Source organism: Nerophis ophidion, linkage group LG05 (assembly GCF_033978795.1).
Source record: "Nerophis ophidion isolate RoL-2023_Sa linkage group LG05, RoL_Noph_v1.0, whole genome shotgun sequence".
Classification (NCBI taxonomy): Eukaryota; Metazoa; Chordata; class Actinopteri; order Syngnathiformes; family Syngnathidae; genus Nerophis; species Nerophis ophidion.
The window spans coordinates 8,049,008-8,072,353 of record NC_084615.1 but is presented as its reverse complement, the minus strand read 5'-3'; positions in this window follow the sequence as shown (position 1 = coordinate 8,072,353).

The following is a 23,346-nucleotide window of genomic DNA, read 5'->3' as shown; positions in this document are numbered from 1 at the left end:
ATGCTTTTACCGAGGCAGCATCCCTAACTGTCACCGGGAGGGCATTCCAGAGTACTGAAGCCCCAATAGAAAACGAAAAATACTTATTTTGGGCTCTGGGAAACACTAATAAGCCGGAGTTCTTAGAACGCAGATTTCCTGCCGGGACATATGGTACAATACAATCGGCAAGATGTTTCCCATACTGAAGTGTTACGGTGGTAAAGTGTTACCTAGTATGCCCCCCTGTGTTTCCATTCTTGTAAAGCTGCTGAAAAATGAAACTTCTCTCAAAGACAAATAAAATAAATATCTATTTAAGTTCTTTCAGCATTTTCATGAGCACAATTTAACTCAAGTCTAGCTACAATTTCAGCAACAAAATATCAGTAGAAGAGGACGCAAAAAATAGAAATCTAGCGGCTTTCGTTCTTTCTCTTTTCTTATTGAGCGTCTGTCCCCTGCCTCAAGCGTGAAGTGGATTTACACTTCTCTGTTTATGATAGGAATTCTATCAAGGTCTTACCTATGAATGTCCTCATTCATCCAGGTCGTTGTCATCTCAGGCTGTTCAGTCGTCAGCAACAGGACTGCTTGGTTTGTTTTGGCAGACTTTTCACCCGCTCATCCAAGTAGGCTTCATCAGCTGGTGCTCACAGACTTAGATCGGTCTGATCTGACCAATGAGGAATGAGCGGTGAAACGTCTTCCAAGACAAACCGAGCAGTCCGGTTGCGAACGACCGAATGCCCTGAGATATCAAGGACATAATGTAGCCACTGGTGTGTTTGCCCTTAGCCAAAGCGGCTCCACAAAGACGAAAAAGCTTCATTATACACATAAATAAATGATAAATGGGTTGTACTTTTATAGCGCTTTTCTACCTTCAAGGTACTCAAAGCGCTTTGACACTACTTCCACATTTACCCATTCACACACACATTCACACACTGATGGAGGGAGCTGCCATGCAAGGCGCTAACCAGCACCCATCAGGAGCAAGGGTGAAGTGTCTTGCTCAGGACACAACGGACGTGACGAGGTTGGTACTAGGTGGGAATTGAACCAGGGACCCTTGGGTTGCGCACGGCCACTCTACCACTGCGCCACGCCGTCCCTAACAAGTGCGTTTAGTCTAAGAAGGACCTGCAAAGTCCTGGTGCAAACACCCTGACAACAAATGGCGAAAAACTCGTACAGCATTTAATGTTCGAAATAGTTTTACTCCTTTTTTTTTCCAGGAAAGTATTTTGTTAATATCCTAAAATTCTACACAAAAAAAGTTACAACCAAAACAAATATTAAGCAGTATGAAACTGCCTCAAGTCTTCTGCCCTCGACGTCAACAGGCTCCGGCAAGTCCGCCCACATGTAGCTCCAAAATGTTCTGAAACACGTAAGAAAATAAGCCTAAAATCACCACTGCGTCTATTTTGGTGGGAAATGTATCCATACCGGTAGTTGCACAGTGTCGCGGTACTAATGTCTAGCATTAAAAGATTACAGTTGGTACAAAATGCGGCTGCTAGACTTTTGACAAGAACAAGAAAGTTTGATCATATTACGCCTGTACTGTATATACCTTTATATACATATATACATACATATATACCTATACTGTATATACCTTTATATACATATATACATACATATATACCTATACTGTATATACCTTTATATACATATATACATACATATATACCTATACTGGCTCACCTGCACTGGCTCCCTGTGCACTTGAGATGTGACTTTAAGGTTTTACTACTTACGTATAAAATACTACACAGTCTAGCTCCATCCTATCTTGCCGATTGTATTGTACCATATGTCCCAGCAAGAAATCTGCGTTCAAAAGACTCCGGATTATTAGTGATTCCTAAAGGCCCAAAAAAAGTCTGCCGGCTATAGAGAGTTTTCTGTTTGGGCTCCAGTACTCTGGAATGCCCTCCCGGTAACAGTTCGAGATGCTACCTCAGTAGAAGCATTTAAGTCTCACCTTAAAACTCATTTGTATACTCTGGCCTTTAAATAGACCTCCTTTTTAGACCAGTTGATCTGCCGCTTCTTTCTTTTTTCTCCTATGTCCCCCCCTCCGTTGTGGAGTGGGTCCGGTCCGATGACCATGGATGAAGTACTGGCTGTCCAGAGTCGAGACCCAGGATGGACCGCTCGTCTTGACCTAGGATGGACCGCTCGCCTGTGTATCGGTTGGGGACATCTCTGCGCTGCTGATCCGCCTCCGCTTGGGATGGTTTCCTGTGGACGGGACTCTTGCTGCTGTCTTGGATCCGCTTTGAACTGAACTCTCGCGGCTGAGTTGGAGCCACTATGGATTGAACTTTCACAGTATCATGTTAGACCCGCTCGACATCCATTGCTTTCGGTCCCCTAGTGGGGGGGGTAGCCCACATCTGAGGTCTTCTCCAAGGTTTCTCATAGTCAGCATTGTCACTGGCGTCCCACTGGATGTGAATTCTCCCTTCCCACTGGGTGTGAGTTTTCCTTGCCCTTTTGTGGGTTCTTCCGAGGATGTTGTAGTCGTAATGATTTGTACAGTCCTTTGAGACATTTGTGATTTGGGGCTATATAAATAAACACTGAAAAAGGGTACAAAACTATGTTTGAAAATTAACAGTTCCCCATTTTTTTTGTCTCAACGGGCATGTCACTGTCGCGTCAGAAACACATTGTGGATGCGTGTTGTGTCACCCCAGGATGCACCAGGACCAGACAGGCAGGAATAGCAGGTAAGAGCGTGGTTTAGTATAAAAATGATAAAATAACACTGGTACAAAAGGGCATAATAAAGGGCGTGCCTACACATGGGAAGTTAAAGCTAAACTAGCACGGAGAACAGAGTCCAAAAGTAGCGTACCGAGCGCACGGAAGCTAAGGAGCTACCTAGCAAAGGTACAAGGATTAAAGAAATGCCAACTTGCTTACTACAAACAACGAATCAAGACAAAACTGAGGTCGAAGGCAGGCTTGAAGAGGAACATTATCACAATTTCAAAAGGGTTAAAAACAATAAAAATCAGTTCCCAGTGGCTTGTTGTATTTTTTGAAGTTTTTTTCAAAATTTTACCGGTCTCGGAATATCCCTAAATAAAGCTTTAAAGTGCCTTATTTTCGGCTCTCTGCGAAGACACTGGTCATTTCCCTGTGACGTCACACAGTGCTGCCAATGTAAACAAACAATGGGAATAGCACAGCAAGATATAGCGACATTAGCTCGGATTCAAACTCGGATTTCAGCGACTTAAGCGCTTCAACGGATTACGCATGTATTGAAACAGATGGATGGAGTATGAAAATATTGAAGAAGAAACTGAAGCTATTGAGCGAATAGCTTTTGACGCTCTTCATAGCCATAGCATGGCCGAATAGCTGCGTTAGCATCGCCGGTAAAATGTGCGGACCAAACGATCAGGACTTTCGCATCTTTTGACACTGGAGCAACTTAAATCCGTCGATTGGTAAGTGTTTTTTCGCATTAAATGTGGGTGGAAGGAAACGTAATATAGTTGCAAATGCATCTACAGGTTATCCATACATCTCTGTTCCATGTCTGCTTTAGCACCGCCGGTAAATAGCATGTTAGCATCGATTAGCGTAGCATGTTAGCATCGATTAGCTGGCAGTCAACATCAACCAAACTCACCTCTGTGATTTCGTCGACTATCGTTGCAAATGCATTTGCATGTTATCCATACATCTCTGTGACATGTCTGTCTTAGCATCGCCGGTAAAATGTGGAGACACTCCAGCACATTCAATGGGGTTTCTGGCGGCAGACACTTTGGCATCTTCGGGCCGGTGGTGCAACTTGAATCCCTCCCTGTTAGTGTTGTTACACCCTCCGACAACACACCGACGAGGCATGATGTCTCCAAGGTTCCAAAAAATAGTCAAAAAAACGGAAAATAACAGAGCTGAGACCCGGTGTTTGTAATGTGTTGAAAATGAAAATGGCGGCTGTGTTACCTCGGCGACGTCACAATCTGACGTCATCGCCTCCAGCGCGATAAACAGAAAGGCGTTTAATTCGCCAAAATTCACCCATTTAGAGTTCGGAAATCAGTTAAAAAAATATATGGTCTTTTTTCTGCACCATCAAGGTATATATTGACGCTTACATAGGTCTGCTGACAATGTTCCCCTTTAAATACTAAAGCAATAATCAAAACACAGGTGCGCGTCGAAAACAAGGACAGGTGCAACAAATCAGAAACCTTGGAGACAAGATAAATAAAGAAGTGCAAATACTGAGAACAAGAAGAGTCCAAAACGATTGAAAAAAACAAAAGGACTCAAAAACCCAAAACATGTATGATCCGGGCGGCGGATCATAACAGTCACATCATGAAATTGCTGGTTTTACGAGTATGTTCGGCAGTGCACAATCACAGAGTACTTACAAGCAGACACAGTGTGTAGACAGAAAAATGGAGAATGGACATATTTTGGCCTAAAAATTACAGATAAAGGTGAAGTTATAACACTGAAACTCCCCCAGGAAGCGGTGCTTTAAGACATGGCTAGCTAGCTAGCGGCTAACATCCATCCGGAGTGTGTTTTAGCTACTTCTAAATCACTAATCTTCGCCACCATGGCGACAAAGAAAGTGAGTTTCGTACAAGTATCATCCCTGCAGGACGAGGAACAGCTAAACATGCTTCACCACACACCGTAGGAGGATACAATAGCTAACAAAAGATAGCACTTCTGAATTTTAACAAATGCCATGGGTGGATCTACACCTGACATCCACTGTAATGATACCAAGTGCTATAGCGTATCTAGTCAATACTATTTTTTTTCTCCTTTTTGAAAAATGTATATTATATTCTTTAACCCATGAGCAGAGGTGGGTAGAGTAGCCAGAAATTGTACTCAAGTAAGAGTACTGTTACTTTAGAGATGTATTACTCAAGTAAAAGTAAGGAGTAGTCACCCAAATATTTACTTGAGTAAAAGTAAAAAGTATGTTGTGAAAAAACTACTCAAGTACTGAGTAACTGATGAGTAACCTGTTCGTTTAATGATTACGGCAACAAATAATGCATCAAAAAATAAAAATAGCAATGAGCAAATTCAGAGCCAGGAATATCTCTTAAGCAACTAAAACAATATTATATATTAAATAATAATATATTCAAATAAAAAAAATTAAGGAAAATTGAGCCACAATAACCTAACAGCACCATAGGCTCAGTAGGCATTGATTGATTGATTGATTGAAACTTTTATTAGTAGATTGCAAAGTACAGTACATATTCCGTACAATTGACCACTAAATGGTAACACCCCAATAAGTTTTTCAACATTAATCAATTACTTAATAAATGACCAAGTCGAGGTGATCTACCCCATATATATATACATCCACACATATCATATATATACATACCTTTATATACACAGTATATAATTTATATGTATTTATTTTGCCGTTTTTGTTGACATGTTAAAGGTGTTTTAATGAATATACATGCATGTTTAACATATAGATTCCTATCTTTCATGAAGACAAGAATATAAGTTGGTGTATTACCTGATTCTGATGACTTGCATTGATTGGAATCGGACAGTGCTGATAAAGTCCCGGTTTTCAAATGGAGGAGAAAAAAAGTTCCTCCTTCCTGTCTAATACATCATGAAAGTCGTTGGTTTTTGGCATCTTATTTGTCCAGCTTCCATATTCGTTTTTATACACTTTACAACAAATACATTGGCGGCAAACTCCGTAGCTTGCTAGTTTGTTTGCGCTGGCTTTCGGAGACTCTTATTTTGTTAGCGCAGGCGCGATGGAGCGGCGCTTTTATTGTGAAGACAGGAACTGTGCGATCAGTCTTTAGGCTTAGGACGGGAAGTACGGTTGAAATAAAAAGTGTCTTTTTTCCTTTACACTTTTGATTGATTGGTTGATTGATTGAAACTTTTATTAGTAGATTGCACAGTACAGTACATATTCCGTACAGTTGACCACTAAATGGTAACACCCCAATAAGTTTTTCAACATGTCGGGTTCTACGTGTGACGGTCACGTGACCATCTGGCTCTGTTTGATTGGTCCAACGTCACCAGTTACTGCATTTGATTGGTAAAACGCAGGCATGTGATAGATCCTACTTTGAATGTGTATCTGACAAAATGAAAACAAACAAAGCGTGCATTAACAGATCGATAAAAAAAAAGTAGCGAATAGCGACCTGATTGCAGATAAATGGAGCAGAGTAAAAGTAGCGTTTCTTCTCTTTAAATATACTCAAGTAAAAGTAAAAGTAATGTTGCATAAAAACTACTCTTAGAAGTACAATGTATCCCAAAAGTTACTCAAGTAGATGTAACGGAGTAAATGTAGCGCGTTACTACCCACCTCTGCCCATGAGGACTTAAATTTTGATCATTGTATGATCCTTTAACTACTTGGTATCGCATCGATACCTAAATTTGTGGTATCATCCAAAACTAATATAAAGTATCCAAACAACAGAAGAATAAGTGGTTGTTACATTTTAACAGAAGTTTAGATAGAACATGTTGAAACTGGGGGAAAACAAAAATAATATATATTAACAGTAAATGAACAAATCGATTATAACATATTTTATACCGCTTGTCCTTCAAAATTTGACAAAATTGTTTAAAGATAAAAGACACAATATGTTACTGTACACGTCAATTTAGGTGCAAAACTATGAAATAAGTGCCAATGTTGTCAGCATTTCAACACTTTACATGCGCTTCGTCATGCTAAACGGGGCCCACCCATGCATCTCGGGCCCCCCCCCCCCACACAGCGCTTGGTCTACCTATAAGGAGAGGTAATAATAATAATAATGGATTCGATTTATATAGCGCTTTTCTATTATTAGATACTCGGAGAAGTGGCAACCCATTATTCATTCAGAGCTGGTGGTGGTAAGCTACATTTGTAGCGACAGCTGCTCTGACGGAAGCCAGGCTGCCAGTACGGCCCCCCCGACCACCACCGATCATTCACTCACCAGTGTGAGCTGCACCGTGGGCAAGAGTGAAGTGTCCTGCCCAAGGACACAACGGCAGCGATATGGATGGCAAAAGGCGGGGAGCAAACCTGTAACCATCAGGTTTCTGGCATGGCCGCTTTACCCACTACGCCATACCGCCCCTGTTGGTGGCTTTGTGTTTACGATTATTATGTTCCGGGCTGAGGGCTTCACGGTGGCAGAGGGGTTAGTGCGTCTGCCTCACAATACGAAGGTCCTGAGTAGTCTGGGGTTCAATCCCAGGCTCGGGGTCTTTCTGTGTGTAGTTTGCATGTCCTCCCCGTGAATGCGTGGGTTGCCTCCAGGTACTTCGGCTCCCTCCCACCTCCAAAGACATGCACCTGGGGATAGGCCCCTCCCACCTCCAAAGACATGCACCTGGGGATAGGCTCCTCCCACCTCCAAAGATATGCACCTGGGGATAGGCCCCTCCCACTTCCAAAGACATGCACCTGGGGATAGGTTGATTGGCAACACTAAAAATTGGCCCTAGTGTGTGACTGTGAGTGTGAATGTTGTCTATGTCCATCTGTGTTGGGCCTGCGACAAGGTGGCGACTTGTCCAGGGTGTAAGCCGCCTTCCGCCCGATTGTAGCTGAGATAAGCACCAGATAGGCCCCCAAAGGGAATAAGCAGTAGAAAATGGATGAATGGATGTTCGGGACTGACTTTCCGGAATCTGTTTTTAGAGGGGGGTACTGTCACGACGGGCTTCACGGTGGCAGAGGGGTTAGTGCGTCTGCCTCACAATACGGAGGTCCTGCAGTCCTGGGTTCAAATCCAGGCTCGGGATCTTTCTGTGTGGAGTTTGCATGTTCTCCTTGTGAATGCGTGGGTTCCCTCCGGGTACTCCGGCTTCCTCCCTCCTCCAAAGACATACACCTGGGGATAGGCTCCTCCCACCTCCAAAGACATGCACCTGGGGATAAGCCCCTCCCACCTCCAAAGACATGCACCTGGGGATAGGCTCTTCCCACTTCCAAAGACATGCACCTGGGGATAGGTTGATTGGCAACACTAACAATTGGCCCTAGTGTGCGAATGTGATTGTGAATGTTGTCTATGTCTATCTGTGTTGGCCCTGTGATGAGGTGGCGACTTGTCCAGGGTGTAAGTCACCTTCCGCCCGATTGTAGCTGAGATAGGCACCAGCGCCCCCAAAGGGAAAAGGCGGTAGAAATGGATGGATGGATGTTCGGGACTGACTTTCCGGAATCTGTTTTTAGAGGGGGGGTACTGTCACGACGGGCTTCACGGTGGCAGAGGGGTTAGTGCGTCTGCCTCACAATAAGAAGGTCCTGCAGTCCTGGGTTCAAATCCAGGCTCGGGGTCTTTCTGTGTGTAGTTTGCATGTCCTCCCCGTGAATGCGTGGGTTCCCTCCGGGTACTCCGGCTTCCTCCCACCTCCAAAGACATACACCTGGGGATAGGCTCCTCCCACCTCCAAAGACATACACCTGGGGATAGGCCCCTCCCACCTCCAAAGACATGCACCTGGGGATAGGTTCCTCCCACTTCCAAAGACATGCACCTGGGGATAGGTTGATTGGCAACACTAAAAATTGGCCCTAGTGTGAATGTTGTCTATGTCTATCTGTGTTGGCCCTGCGATAAGGTGGAGACTTGTCCAGGGTGTAAGCCGCCTTCCGCCCGATTGTAGCTGAGATAGGCACCAGAGCCCCCCGCGACCCCAAAGGGAATACATGGTAGAAATGGATGGATGGATGTTCGGGACTCTCTTTCCGGAATCTATTTTTAGAGGGGGGTACTGTCACTACGGGCTTCACGGTGGCAGAGGGGTTAGTGCGTCTGCCTCACAATAAGAAGGTCCTGCAGTCCTGGGTTCAAATCCAGGCTCGGGATCTTTCTGTGTGGAGTTTGTATGTCCTCCTTGTGAATGCGTGGGTTCCCTCCGGGTACTCCGGCTTCCTCCCACCTCCAAAGACATACACCTGGGGATAGGCTCCTCCCACCTCCAAAGACATGCACCTGGGGATAGGCTCCTCCCACCTCCAAAGACATGCACCTGGGGATAGGTTCCTCCCACTTCCAAAGACATGCACCTGGGGATAGGTTGATTGGCAACACTAAAAATTGGCTCTAGTGTGTGAATGTGAGTGTGAATGTTGTCTGTCTATCTGTGTTGGCCCTGTGATGAGGTGGCGACTTGTCCAGGGTGTAAGCCGCCTTCCGCCCGGTTGTAGCTGAGATAGGCACCAGATAGGCCCCCAAAGGGAATAAGCAGTAGAAAATGGATGAATGGATGTTCGGGACTGACTTTCCGGAATCTGTTTTTAGAGGGGGGGGGGGTACTGTCACGACCTGCCATGTCTGGTTAAACTTTGTATATATATATATTTTTTTGCAGAGTTTTGTGTTATTTTCAGCATCAGTTCTGATTCTTCCCTGTTCTTCCACTTCCTGTGCACTCTTCCTGCCTGTCACAGTCCCTGCCAAACACTGATTGACACGCACCATCTGGCGATTACCTGATTACAATCAGCATCCGAGGGCTTAATATCCCAGTGTGGCATCTCAGGCGATGCCGGCCCATTGTTGAGTGCATACTTTAGTTGTGTAGTTCATGTTTTTAGCATTTCTTATCCCGCTTATCGCTCCCGCGCTCATTGCGCGCTCTTGAATTTTTGATTCTCTGCTCGGTACCTTAAAAAAAAACTAAAAACCTTTATGCTTTGACACCGCCTGCCGTCACTGCATCCTGAGATCACGGCAACAACCGCAGACCATGCACCACTGACGGTCCATCCGCTTCCTTTTCTTCTTCTTTCATCTTTAATTGGTAATTGCAACCATTCAAGTTGGTCCCTCACCATTCCGCTGCGTAGCCAAAATGGTGCAGGGTCCATCACTGGGCGCTCACTATTTTGGATGTTTTGAGGGTACTGCATGTTGCCGTACTGAGTGTACTTACTACTCAGTTGCTACGTTTTCATGCACTAAAGTAGTCTGATTTCTCAAATAGTTCGGTTTTTCTGTATTTTCCAATGTCCATGCACACTCTCTAATACAGACCTGGGCTAATTAAGGCCTGGGGGGCCCGTAAGTTTTTCATTCTGGCCCGCCAGACATTCCCAAATATATATATTTTTTTATGTTTTTAAGATGGAAAGTGTAGCTGCCGTCATGATGTGCGCTCATGTTTTCTAATGACCGTAAGTCTTCAACTGTAAAACGTATTTCAATGGTTGGAATCTGCGCTTGTGGTTGATATACCAGTTACTATGGTAATCTAATTAGTTACTATGGTAATCTAATTAGTTACTATGGTCATCTGATTAGTTACTATGGTCATCTGATTAGTTACTATGGTCATCTAACTAGTTACTATGGTAATCTAATTAGTTACTATGGTAATCTAATTTGTTACTATGGTAATCTAATTTGTTACTATGGTCATCTAATTAGTTACTATGGTCATCTGATTAGTTACTATGGTAATCTAATTGGTTACTATGGTAATCTAATTAGTTACTATGGTCATCTGATTAGTTACTATGGTCATCTAACTAGTTACTATGGTAATCTAATTAGTTACTATGGTAATCTAGTGTGTTACTATGGTAATCTAATTAGTTACTATGGTCATCTAATTAGTTACTATGGTCATCTGATTAGTTACTATGGTCATCTAACTAGTTACTATGGTAATCTAATTAGTTACTATGGTAATCTAATTTGTTACTATGGTAATCTAATTAGGTACTATGGTCATCTAATTAGTTACTATGGTAATCTAATTAGTTACTATGGTAATCTAGTGTGTTACTATGGTCATCTAATTAGTTACTATGGTCATCTAACTAGTTACTATGGTAATCTAATTAGTTACTATGGTAATCTAGTGTGTTACTATGGTAATCTAATTAATTACTATGGTCATCTAATTAGTTACTATGGTCATCTGATTAGTTACTATGGTCATCTAACTAGTTACTATGGTCATCTAATTAGTTACTATGGTAATCTAATTTGTTACTATGGTAATCTAATTAGTTACTATGGTCATCCAACCAGTTACTATGGTCATCTGATTAGTTACTATGGTAATCTAACTAGTTACTATGGTTATCTAATGAGTTACTATGGTCATCTGATTAGTTACTATGGTCATCTAACCAGTTACTATGGTAATCTAATTAGTTACTATGGTAATCTAATTAGTTACTATGGTCATCTAACCAGTTACTATGGTAACCTAATTAGTTACTATGGTAATCTAATTAGTTACTATGGTCATCTAATTAGTTACAATGGTCATCTAATTTGTTACTATGGTAATCTAATTAGTTACTATGGTAATCTAATTAGTTACTATGGTCATCTACTTAGTTACTATGGTAATCTAATTAGTTACTATGGTCATCTAACTAGTTACTATGGTAATCTAATTAGTTACTATGGTAATCTAATTAGTTACTATGGTCATCTAATTAGTTACTATGGTAATCTAATTAGTTACTATGCTCATCTAACTAGTTATTATGGTAATCTAAATAGTTACTATGGTAATCTAATTAGTTACTATGGTCATCTAACTAGTTACTATGGTAATCTAATTAATTACTATGGTCATCTAATTAGTTACTATGGTCATCCAACTAGTTACTATGGTAATCTAATTAGTTACTATGGTCATTTAACTAGTTACTATGGTAATCTAATTAGTTACTATAGTCATCTAACCAGTTACTAAGGTAATCTAATTAGTTACTATGGTAATATAATTAGTTACTATGGTGATCTAATTAGTTACTATGGTCATCGAACTAGTTACTATGGTAATCCTATTAGTTACTATGGTCATCTAAATAGTTACCATGGTCATCTAACTAGTTACTATGGTAATCTAATTAGTTACTATGGTCATCTAAATAGTTACCATGGCCATCTAACTAGTTACTATGGTAATCAAATTAGTTACCATGGTAATCTAATTAGTTACTATGGTCATCTAACTAGTTACTATGGTAATCTAATTAGTTACTATGGTAATCTAATTAGTTACTTTGGTAATCTAATTAGTTACTATGGTCATCTAACCAGTTACTATGGTAATCTAATTAGTTACAATGGTAATCTAATTAGTTACTAAGGTAATCTAATTAGTTACTATGGTGATTTAATTAGTTACAATGGTAATCGTATTAGTTACTATGGTAATCTAATTAGTTATTATGGTCATCTAATTAGTTACTATGGTCATCTAACTAGTTACTATGGTAATCTAATTAGTTACAATGGTAATCTAATTAGTTACTATGGTCATCTAATTAGTTATTATGGACATCTAATTAGTTACTATGGTCATCTTACCAGTTACTATGTTCATCTAATTAGTTACTATGGTAATCTAATTAGTTACCATGGTCATCTAACTAGTTACAAAGGTAATCTAATTAGTTACTATGGTCATCTAACCAGTTACCTTGGTCATCTAATTAGTTACTATGGTAATCTAATTAGTTACTATGGTAATCTAATTAGTTACTATGGTCATCTAATTAGTTACTATTGTCATCTAACTAGTTACTATGGTAATATAATTAGTTACTCTGGTAATCAAATTACTTACTATGGTCATCCAATTAGTTACTATGATCATCGAACTAGTTACTATGGTCATCTAATTAGTTACTATGGTAATCTAATTAGTTACTATGGTCATCTAACTAGTTACTATGGTAATCTGGGTTTATTTTGTACCCTTCGCATTCATATTTCTTGCGTTTCACTTGATTGTAAAATTTTTCGATCGAAAGGGGGTTTGACCATCAAATTTTGTCAATATTCAGTGTTTTATCGTTCATAGAAAAATGTAAAATTCCATTAAGTTTTTTTAAGGCGGTCTGTCATAACGTTTCTAGCATTCAATCAGACTTTATTGTGAGGTTTTGTATTAGTTTTCCTAAAAATAGACAGACATTTTTTATTTTCTGTAAATGTGGCCCTCGAGTCAAAATAATTGCCCAGGCCTGCTCTAATACGACTATCCTCCCGTACTCTTGGAGTCGCTTACTTCCTTTTAGCGTAAATACATGTATGGCTTTTCTGGTGACCTATGACGTCTCAACTAAATCAGATATCTTTACCGGAAGGTTGTGAGTTCAAACCCCGACTGAGTCATACCAAAGACTATAAAAATGGGAGTCATTACCTGCCTGCTTGCCACTCAGAATCAATGGTTGGAATTGGGGGTTAAATCACCAAAAAATGCTGCTGCTCACTGCTCCCCTCACCTCACAGGGGGTGATCAAGGGTGATGGGTCAAATGCACGGAATAATTTTGCCACATCTTGTGTGTGTGTGACAATAATTGGTATTTTAATTTTTTTTTTTTTTACTTTAACATATTAGCCCGGCACCACACCCGGCAAAAAGTTGTCTATTTTCATCGCATAATTACACAGTATTCTGGACATCTGTGTTGCTGAATCTTTTGCAATTTGTTCAATTAATAATGGAGACTATAAAGAAGAATGCTGTTGGTGGAAAGCGGTGGATTGCAGTTGTCGTTGTTTGTTGTGAAGCTTTAGCGAACATGTTTCTCTACCACATGTCAACCAGCAAGTTTTTGGATGAGAAAATTGTGATAATAAGTCGGCTCTTACCGGAGACTTGTGCGGAGTTAGCGTCCTCCTGCAGCAGCTGTCAAAAAGGCAGCTGTGATCTTGGCTCCTCCATTGGCTTCTCTCAGAGACACTGGTGGTCACTGCAGCCCTCTGACTTTCAGGTATGACTTTATAATCTCAATAAAACACTATTAACACAATAAGCAGATAAGGGATTTTCCAGGATTATCCTAGTAAATGTGTCTAATTACATCTGAATTGCTCCCACTGCCGTCGCCTTTTTTCTTTTTAGTGCTTCACTCTAACTTTCCTCTTCCACAAATATTTCATCCTCGCTCAAATTAATGGAGAAATCGTCGCTTCTTCGGTCTGAATCGCTCTCGCTGCTGGTGGCCATGGTTGTAAACAATGTTCAGATGTGAGGAGCGCCACAACCCGTGACGTCATGCGCAAACCGTCTGCTACTTCCGGTACAGGCAAGGCTTTATTATTAGCGACCAAAAGTTGCGAACTTTATCGTCGATGTTCTCTACTAAATCTTTTCAGCAAAAATATGGCAATATCGTGAAATGATCAAGTATGACACATAGAATGGACCTGCTATCCCCGTTTAAATAAGAAAATCTCATTTCAGTAGGCCTTTAACTTTAACTTTAACTAAAGCCCGATTCTTGTTGTGCTTGATGTCCGCTGTAATATTGGCACAGATGACAAATATTATGTCTCTAATGTGCTGATGTTAAATAGCAGACTGCATTAAGCAGTCCTGTTGCTACAAACGTGACGCTACTAACCAAGAAGGTCTCGGATTTGAGGACCGGGCTCCGATGCAAAGACTGGAAGGGAGAGAATCGGAGAGTTGTTTTGATTTTTCGGACGGAGAATGGAAAGAGAACTTTGGAACGTTTCAAAGTTTATTCAATAAAATCTGTGGATTGATGGAAGGAGTTTTACATTTGAAGGAACATATTGTCCGTGCACGCTTCAGAGGAGGGTTGCTGACTTCAATCTTTTCATTCATTCTTCATTTATTTATTTATTTCAGGCAATGACATAAACAAAAAAAAAAAAGTACAAGGTAGACAACACATAATAATATAAATTAATATAATGCAATTATGCAAGCATGATGAACCAGTTTTGCCTGAAAGGGAGTGAGAAGAAGATCATTTATTTAATCCCACCGCCAGTTCTCCATTCAGTGATTAATATATTGAGTTCCACTGTTAACTTTGTTCAAGGATTATATAATACAAATGTCTCATGGTGGCATTATCACAGGTAACAATAAGTATTACACTGTAACAATAATGTGTAGCAACAATGGTGGAAGAATGAACAATACCAACAATAGTAATTGAGAAAATAATAACAATGTTATTAGACAACAAAGAAATAATAAAATAGAATAGAATAGAATAGAATAGAATAGAAAGTACTTAATTGATCCAAGAGGTAAATTCAGCGCCACAGTTTGCTCACAATAAACAATACACACTTAGTTTTTTTTTACATGTGAATAATATACATACAGTCTATTATACAACATTATTCACATGTGAATAATATCAATACAGTCTATTATACAGCATTATTCACATGTGAGTAACATAAATACAGTCTATTATACAGCATTATTCACATGTGAATAACTTAAATACAGTCTATTATACAGCATTATTCACATGTGAATAGTTTAAATACAGTCTATTATGCAGCATTATTCACATGTTAATAATATAAATAGAGTCTATTATGCAACATTTTTCACATGTGAATAACATAAATACAGTCTATTATACAGCATTATTCACATGTGAATAATATAAATACAGTCTATTATACAGCATTATTCACATGTGAATAATATAAATACAGTCTATTATACAGCATTATTCACATGTGAATAATATAAATACAGTCTATTATACAGCATTATTCACATGTGAATAATATAAATACAGTCTATTATACAGCATTATTCACATGTGAATAATATAAATACCGACTATTATACAGCATTATTCAAATGTAAATAATTTAAATACAGTCTATTATACAGTATTATTCTTTTGTGAATAATATATATACAGTCTATTATACTGTATTATTCACATGTGAATAGTATAAATACAGTCTATTATGCAGCATTATTTACATATAAATAATATAAATACATTCATAAATAATATAAATACAGTTTATTATACAGCATTATTCACATGTGAATAATATAAATAATTTCATGAATAATATAAATACAGTTTATTATACAGCATTCACATGTGAATAATATAAATGCAGTCTATTATGCAGCATTATTCACATATGAATAGTATAAATACATTCATGAATAATATAAATACAGTTTATTATACGGCATTATTCACATGTGAATAATATAAATACAATCTATTATGCATCATTATTCACATGTGAATAATATAAATACAGTCTATTATACAGCATTATTCGCACGTGAATAATATAAATACAGTCTAGTATACAGCATTTTTCACATTTAAATAATAAAAATACATTCTATTATACAGATTATTCATATGTGAATAATATATATACAGTCTATTATACTGTATTATTCACATGTGAATAGTATACATACAGTCTATTATACAGCATTATTCACATATGAATAATATAAATACAGTCTATTATACAGCATTATTCACATATGAATAATATAAATACTTTCATGAATATTATAAATACAGTTTATTATACAGCATTATTCACATGTGAATAACATAAATACAGTCTATTATACAGCATTATTCACAGTCACGTTTAGAAAGAATATTTACACTAAGAAACACGGAGCAGTGAAGAACTATTGCCTTCTCACCCAAAAGTCCGTAAGAAGAGGAAGTAAATAAATGAAAAAACAGTAAAGTCACTTCCCGCACCGGACATCCGGTTCTTCAAAATAAAACCAATACTTCAAAATAAAACATAACACCCTGTGTTGTTCATAATAAAGCGCAACAACATCACACTATTACATATACATACATGTATATATATATATATATATATATATAAGAAATACTTGAATGTCAGTGAATTCTAGCTATAAATATCCCGCCCTCCCCAATGTCCCGAATTTGGAGGTCTCAAGGTTGACAAGCATGCCTATCAACACCTGCTCGAGGTCATCCTTCTGCTATCTCTCTCTCTCTCTCTCTCTCTCTCTCTCTCTCTCTCCGTCTTTCTCTCACTCCCGAGTGGAATAGGGGAATGATTACCGACAACACATTCAGATTTTCCTTCCACACGTTGCGCCAATGAAACGCCTGTGTGCCCCCGCGGCATGCGGGACATCTGTGCCAGGGGAAGAAATGCTGTCTGTGTGTGTTGAGAATCAGCAGGGTTAAAAAACAACAACAACCATGTCCGTTTTTAATGAGCACACACACACACACACACACACACACACACACACACACACACACACACACACACACACACACACACACACACACACACACGTTGTGGTCTATCAAGGTGTGGGCAGTGCTGCGTGTTTTCAGTTGTGGGAACAGATGTGCAACACGGTGCTATGAAACCTGAACCCCCCCCACCCCAACTCGCCTCCCCTTCAGCATCAACTCTCGTCTTGTCCTCCAAACCCTCCCAGAACTGCTGCTGCGTTATAAGACACATGTGGAAACAATTCAAGCCGTGCCCTGAGCAGGGTAGCCCTCACACACACATACATACAAACATACATATATACACACACACACACACACTCATTTCACACTGTGCAGACATACCATCATGCATGTGACTCGCATCCATCCCCCGGTCCAAGTGCTCATTTGACAGCGCGTCAGCTCGGCTCTGATCTTGAACTTCTATCAGCTCGTCCACGCTCAGTCAGCAAGTATCCCTAAAGGTGTGTTTTTTTTTTCCACATAGTTCTGCTGCGAAAACAGACGAAATAGGACTTAAAACAGACACTTTCATGTCCCGTGTTTTGTTGACATGCAAACACCGAGCTGTCAAGGCTCTCTTTTTAACTGCAGAAATAATCGGAGTCTTGAAAGACTACATCTCAAAGAGCAAAAAAAATAAATACAAGTAAACAATAAGTTTAAAATTCCATGCATGCATTTCATGTTTAGGATCACAAGGAGGCTCGGGCCTATCCTGGCTGACATGGGGCTGTTTTTTTTGTTTTTTTTCCAGCTTAGCTCTTAGTTTGGGGCGGTTGGGGTTCCGCTTGAAAAAAAAAATGCTGCAAAAAACAAGCGGCATTGAACACAACAAAATGAAGGGCTCAAAGTAGCACATTATATTCAAAGAAGAGACTGCAAGAATAGTCCGGCAAAGTGGAGTTGCAGGATTAGTACCTATATTGACACGTTCTGAATTAAAGAAGTCGTATTATTTGTCCGCTAGCATTACGTCTCGTCTCGACTACTGTAACGTATTATTTTTGGGTCTCCCTTTGATCATGTTTTCGTTCTGTTCTGTTAAACTCCATTAGTTCCTCATTTTTGTGCACTTTTGTTTGTTTTGGTTTCCATGGTTGCATATAATTTTCACCTGCCGCTGGTGTTCGGACGCTCACCTGGCTCTAATCAAGAGACTATTTGAACCTGCCTTTGCCAGTCAGTCGGCCTGGCGTCATTGCTCGTTTTCATGTCCGATTAAACGTTTATGCTAGTTGTTCGATTCATGCCGTGTCCAGGGGTTTCATGCCACAGTTTGATACAGTTTCTCCATGTCCATAGTTCTTGCCAAGTGTTAGCGTCTATGTTTCCTGCGTTGTGTTTTTGTTTTTTTAGCCTTTCGTGTGAATGGCACGCTTTCCTTTTGTTTTGGTTCCTGTCATTTCTGATGTGTAGGATTAATTGATTAATAAATATGTTCCTACCTGCAAGGCTTGTCCGGAATAGTCCGTTTGCATCCCGGGAGAACACACCTCGCAGTAAGCTGCAAAAACTACCATAATATCAATCGATACCGATATATACAGTCGTGGAATTAACACATTATTATGCCTAATTTTGTTGTGATGCCCCGCTGGATGCATTAAACAATGTAATGAGGTTTCCCAAAATAAATCAACTCGAGTTATGGAAAAAAATGCCAACATGGCACTGCCATATTTATTAATGAAGTCACAAAGTGCATTATTTTTTTTTAACATGCCTCAAAACAGCAGCTTGGAATTTGGGACATGCTCTCCCTGATACCCACTGCAACTATGGGAAGTACTATACTTTGACTTTCACAAAATGCATTATTATTATGATTATTAGTTTTTTTAAACATGCCTCAAAACAAAAACAATGAAAGCACACAGCTTCAGTCCAGAGTATACTCGAGTAATAAAGTAAACAATAACATAGTCCTCCTTTAGTAGACTGCCTGGCATACTGTATAACAGGAAATTATAAACTGGGCTCAATCTGCCCTGCTCTACCATATTTGTATGAGTAACACAAATGTGCTGCAAGCTAGTGGTGAGTGCTTGAAGTGGCCTACCAGTCAGCCAGCCTTTATCTAGCATTAAAAGACTACAGTTGTTACAAAATTCGGCTGCTACACTTTTGACATGAAGAAGATCATATTACTCCTATACTGGCTCACCTGCACTGGCTTCCTGTACACTTAAGATGTGACTATGGAGAGGCGGAGCCCACAGTCCGACAGCGAGGCTGAGCTCACCGGAGCCCGCTGCACGATGGCGGCGAGGAGGCGTGGGCGGCGAGCAAGCGGCGAGGCGGAATGCGTCGGGATCGACACCGCAAATATTATCAGGTGCGTGGATCGCCCAGCTGGGCCAAATTAAACAATCCTGTCGCACTGTGTAAAAGGGTAGCCATAGAGAGACGGAAAAAAAAAACGGAGCAAGAGAGAAGCGGATGCCGAGGAAGAGAGACAGAGACGCCAAGGAAGGAGACGAAAATCAAGCTGAAAATCAAGCAAAAGAGCGAGCGGCAGACCTTTGTTGAAAAATAAAGAAATCCAAACGTGCCGTGGTTCGTTGACAGTCCTTGGAGCCCACACGACGGCAAGGGAAGTCTGTCACAGCGACTTTAAGGTTTTACTACTTACATATAAAATACTACACGGTCTAGCTCCATCCTATCTTGCAGATTGTATTGTACCATATGTCCCGGCAGGAAATCTACCTTCAAAGAACTCCAACTTATTAGTGATTCCCAGAGCCCAAAACAAGTCTGCGGGCTATAGAACGTTTTCTATTGGGGCTCCAGTACTCTGGAATGCCCTCCCGGTAACAGTTAGAGATGCTACCTCAGTAGAAGCATTTAAGTCTCATCTTAAAACTAATTTGTATACTCTAGCCCAGGGGTAGGGAACCCATGGGTCTCGAGCCAAATATGGCTCTTTTGATGACTGCATCTGGCTCTCAGATAAATCTTAGCTGACGTTGCTTAAAACGACAAGTAATTAATAATTCCGCTGGTAATCACAGTGTTAAAAATAACGTTCAAAATATAAAACATTCTCATGCATCTTAAGAAGTCGCATTAATGGTCAAAAGTATTTTATTTATTATTCGTTAGCTTCAGAATAACAATCTTATTAAAGAGAATAAGAGATGCACACATTTTTTTGTTGTAATCAGGGAAAGTCCAAATAAAAGAGGAGGCGTTGAATTCTCTTGTCAGGGCGTGGGACCACACTGTACAAGGGTACAGGTTTACGGGTCTCTCCTCATTGAGCTAAATTGAATCCTGTCTCTGTTTAATTCCTTGCTTCTTGTCTGTTTAATAGATGTCATCAGTGTTTGAACCGGACAGTTGTATTCAGTGTTAAAAATATTGTATGGCTCTCACGGAAATACATTTAAAAAAATATTTGGCTTTTATGGCTCTCTCAGCCAAAAAGGTTCCCGACCCCTGCTCTAGCCTTTAAATTGTCTAGAACTTTAAACTACCACTGAAAAAAAATGGCAGACTTCAGGCGAATATCTACCATCCATCCATCCATTTCCTACCACTTGTCCCTTTCTGGGTCGCGGGTGTTGCCGGAGCCTGTCTCAGCTGAATTCGGGCGGAAGGCGGGGTACACCCTGGACAAGTCGCCACTTCATCGCAGGGCCAACACAGATAGACAGACAACATTCACACTCACGTTCACACACTAGGGACCATTTAGTGTTGCCAATCAACCTATCCCCAGGTGCATGTCTTTGGAAGTGGGAGGGGCCTATCCCCAGGTGCATGTCTTTGGAGGTGGGAGGAAGCTGGAGTACCCAGAGGGAACCCACACAGTTACAGGGAGAACATGCAAACTACACCCAGAAAGATCCCGAGCCCGGGATTGAACCCAGGACTACTCAGGACCTTCGAATATCTACCGTACATGGATATATATCCGTTGACGTAAGACTTAGATTTCGACAAATTTTATCGATCCACAAGGGAAATTGTCCTACACATCAGCTCATTTACAAAGGATGAAAAGGATCAGGATGGAAAGGATAGTGCACACAAAGCCACAAAAAGAGGCAAAATCCGTCACTAAAGTCTCGAATTCCAAACGACTCACTTCGAGCAGCTTTGGAAGAAGACACGATTGTTTTCTAAAAAATCTCTGCATACATTCCAGGTTTGATTTCAAATCTCCAGAATTTATTCAGATCACAAATACACAAAAACATTCGTTTTGTTAAATAGGACGACTTTAAGGCATAGTAACTGGAATTCCTAGAAAGCTGAAGCCGAAGAGACATTTCCCCTCTCAGATCTAAACCATATATATAAATAAACAAAGTAAAGTCCTCATCACGCAGAAGTTAACTCCGGAATGGCCCAGCCTGAGCCCAGATCTAAATCCAATGGAACATATTTGTGATGAACTGAAGGAGGCAGTTCAAAGGAAATTTGGAGACACTTTTTTTTACAGGAAGAGACAACAACTGTCACAAAGTCCAAAATGTTACACAATAACATCCAATGCAGTCGTCCCTTGCTATACACCGCCCTTCAAACTTTACATATATCCGATATTCCGATATTGTCCAACTCTTAATTACCGATTCCGATATTGTCATGATCCATGGTCCGGATCATGTTTTCGTTCTGTTCTGTTAGTTTAACTCCCTTAGTTCCTAATTTTTGTGCACTTTTGTTTGTTTTGGTTTCCATGGTTGCATATGATTTTCACCTGCCACTGGTGTTCGGACGCTCACCTGGCTCTAATCAAGCGACTATTTGAACCTGCCTTTGCCAGTCAGTCGGCCTGGCGTTATTACTCGTTTTCATGTCCGATCAAACATTTATGCTAGTTGTTCGATTCATGCCGTGTCCAGGGGTTTCATGCCACAGTTTGATACAGTTTCTCCATGTCCATAGTTCTTGCTAAGCGTTAGCGTCTATGTTTCCTGCGTTGTGTTTTTGTTTTTTTAGCCTCTCGTGTGAACGGCACACTTTCCTTTTGTTTTGGTTCCTGTCATTTCTGATGTGTAGGATTAATTGATTATTAAATATGTTCCTACCTGCAAGGCTTGTCCGGAATAGTCCGTTTGCATCCCGGGAGAACACACTTCGCAGTAAGCTGCGAAAACCACGTCGGGACAGATATCAATCGATACCGATACATACAGATTAAGGACTCCGATTTAAGGTGCGGTAGTGGAAACAAATATGGGATAACAATAAATTACACAAGAAGTAATATAGATAAAAAAATAAGAATACTATCCAATAAAAATAAGCAATGCTGTACAATATACAAAATACTAGAAATGTCCGATAACGGCTTATTTGCCGATATCCGATATTCCGATATTGTTCAACTCTTAATTACCGATTCTGATATCAAAAGATACCGATAAATACAGTCAATCAATCAATCAATCAATGTTTACTTATATAGCCCTAAATCACTAGTGTCTCAAAGGGCTGCACAAACCACTACGACATCCTCGGTAGGCCCACATAAGGGCAAGGAAAACTCACACCCGGTGGGACGTCGGTGACAATGATGACTATGAGAACCTTGGAGAGGAGGAAAGCAATGGATGTCGAGCGGGTCTAACATGATACTGTGAAAGTTCAATCCATAATGGATCCAACACAGTCACGAGAGTCCAGTCCAAAGCGGATCCAACACAGCAGCGAGAGTCCCGTTCACAGCGGAGCCAGCAGGAAACCATCCCAAGCGGAGGCGGATCAGCAGCGCAGAGATGTCCCAAGTCGTGGAATTAACACATTATTATGTCTAATGTTGTTGTGAAGCTTCGCTGGATGCATTAAACAATGTAACAAGGTTTCCCAAAATAAATCAACTCCCCACGACCCCAAAAGGGAATAAGCGGTAGAAAATGGATGGATGGAAGTTATGGAAAACAAAATGCCAACATGGCACTGCCATATTTATTATTGAAGTCACAAAGTGCATTATTTGTTTTTAACATGCCTCAAAACAGCAGCTTGGAATTTGGGACATGCTCTCCCTGATACCCACTGCAACTATGGGAAGTACTTTACTTTGACTTCAACAAAGTGCATTATTATTATTATTATTTGTTTTTTGAAACATGCCTCAAAACAAAAACTATGAAGGCACACAGCTTCAGTCCAGAGTATACTAGAGTAATAAAGTAAACAATAACATAGCCCTCCTTTAGTAGACTGCCTGGCATACTTTATAACAGGAAATTACAAACTGGGCTCAATCTGCCCTGCTCTACCATATTTGTATGAGTAACACAAATGTGCTGCAAGCTAGTGGTGAGTGCTTGA